Below are 2,226 nucleotides of genomic sequence, written 5' to 3'. Positions count from 1 at the left end.
TTGTTTACAATTCAGTCACTAACCCACTAACTGTTTAATATATTGCATCACTCACACTAACAACATTTCTGTAGAAATTACTATCTGCATCTATCTCTCTTGCTTTTGCTTTGTTGGTTGTATGACAGGTAGAAGAAGCGGGGCTTCAACTTCCTTTGATTATGAACCTGAGAGGACCTTCCTTAGATTAAGGAGGGAAGCAAGAGGAAAAAGAGTAGTTGGTGCTGAGGAAGAGGAAGAGTACTTTGAACTAGACATGGAGGAGAGTATGGAGAACCATCATGAAGAAGAGGCTCACAACCATGGCAGAGAAGGTCCAGCGCATCAAGCTGGACAAGAGAGAAGAGTTCTGGGTTCTTACATCAACCCAAACCCAGGAAACTGTGGAAGTAGCATCCAAAGGCCAACCATACATGCCAACAACTTTGAACTAAAGCCACAGCTCATCACCCTTGTTCAGAACAATTGTTCATTCAGAGGAAGTGTCCAAGAAGACCCCAATCAATATCTAACCACCTTTCTGAGGATATGCAATACTATGAAGTCTAATGGTGTTCATCCTGACACCTATAGACTACTTCTATTTCCCTTCTCACTCAAGGACAAGGCATCTAAATGGCTGGAATCCTTTCCAAAGGAGAGTTTAGCAACCTGGGAAGATGTGGTGAACAAGTTCTTGGCAAGATTCTATCCTCCTCAACGGATCAACAGGTTGAGAGCTGAGGTACAAACATTCAGGCAGCAGGATGGTGAGACTCTATATGAAGCATGGGAGAGGTTTAAAGACTTGACAAGAAGATGCCCGCCAGATATGTTCAATGAATGGGTGCAGTTGCACATTTTCTATGAAGGCCTTTCGTATGAATCAAAGAAGGCAGTAGACCACTCATCCGGGGATCTCTGAACAAGAAGAAGACCATTGAAGAAGCCATAGATGTCATTGAGACTGTAGCAGAGAATGACTACTTCTATGCTTCTGAAAGAGGCAATACTAGAGGAGTGATGGAGCTGAACGATGTGGATGCACTGCTAGCTCAAAACAAGATGATTACCAAGCAATTAGCTGACCTCACCAAGAAGATGGAAAGGAATAAAGTAGCAGCAATCACCACTTCAGCAGTAACCCAAGAAGGAGTGAATGAAGAAGCAGAGGGTGATCAGGAACAAGCCAACTACATTGGAAGTTCACCTAGGCAGAACCATGACCCATACTCCAAAACATATAATCCTGGTTGGAGAAACCACCCAAACTTTGGGTGGGGAAATCAACAAGACCAAGGCCAAGATCAGAGATGCCACAACCCCAACAATAATGCAACTCACCAACACTCCACACAGAGGTCATACCAACACCCACCCAACAACACTTCTCAACATCCATACCAAAGTCAAAATGGCCCTTCTCATCCTTCCAATCTCAACTCTCCATCACCATCCGAGGATAGACTCTCAAAGATAGAGACCCTACTCGAGAGCATATGAAAGGAAATTCAAGACAGTAAGATGTTTCGAGAAGAGGTGCGATCCAACATGCAGAATCAAGAGGCTGCCATCAAGAAACTTGAGACACAAGTTGGTTACCTACTCCAGCAAACTCCTGTTCATAACCTTGGTAGCAACATTGAGCCAAACCCAAGGGGGAGTGTCAAGCTATCACCCTCAGAAGTGGTAAGGAGTTGAAGGAGACCTCCAAGAAACCACAAGAGGAGGACCCAACTGAAAGGAAGGAGGAACATGAGGAAGTTCAAGTTCCCATCTCCAATTCGCGTAAAAGGGGAGAAGATCTGAAGCCATATGTTCCAAGAGTCCCATATCCTCAGCAATTGAGGAAAAATGGGGATGACAGCCAATTCTCAAGGTTTCTAGAAATCTTCAAGAAACTACAGATTAACATAACCTTTGCTAAAGCAATAGAGCAAATGCCACTATATGCCAAGTTCTTGAAGGAATTGATGACCAAAAAGAAAAGTTGGAAGAATAACGAAACGGTGATACTAACCGAGGAATGTAGTGCCATCATTCAGCACAAGCTACCCCAAAAATTGAAGGATCATGGGAGCTTCCAGATCCCCTGTATTATAGGAGAGATCATGGTGGAGAAGGCTCTGTGTGATTTAGGAGCCAGCATAAATTTGATGCAGTAGCCATGATGAAAAAAATAAAAATTAAGGAGGCCAAGCCAACAAAAATGGCCCTACAACTGGCAGATCGATCATTCAAGTTTCC

The 2,226-nt window shown here is 43.5% G+C and overlaps 1 non-coding gene across 1 annotated transcript; it reads right to left on the bottom strand.

Moving 5' to 3' along the window:
• Positions 1–709: 709 nt before the first annotated feature.
• On the bottom strand, positions 710–816 carry LOC112760634 (small nucleolar RNA R71). The gene has a single exon (XR_003181066.1). It is a non-coding gene; the product is annotated as a small nucleolar RNA R71 (small nucleolar RNA).
• Between the last annotated feature and the right edge of the window lie 1,410 nt (positions 817–2,226).

This window comes from Arachis hypogaea, chromosome 16 (assembly GCF_003086295.3).
Source record: "Arachis hypogaea cultivar Tifrunner chromosome 16, arahy.Tifrunner.gnm2.J5K5, whole genome shotgun sequence".
NCBI classification, from domain to species: Eukaryota; Viridiplantae; Streptophyta; class Magnoliopsida; order Fabales; family Fabaceae; genus Arachis; species Arachis hypogaea.
The sequence above is the reverse complement of the archived record's forward strand: the minus strand, read 5'-3'. Positions and strand labels throughout refer to the sequence as shown.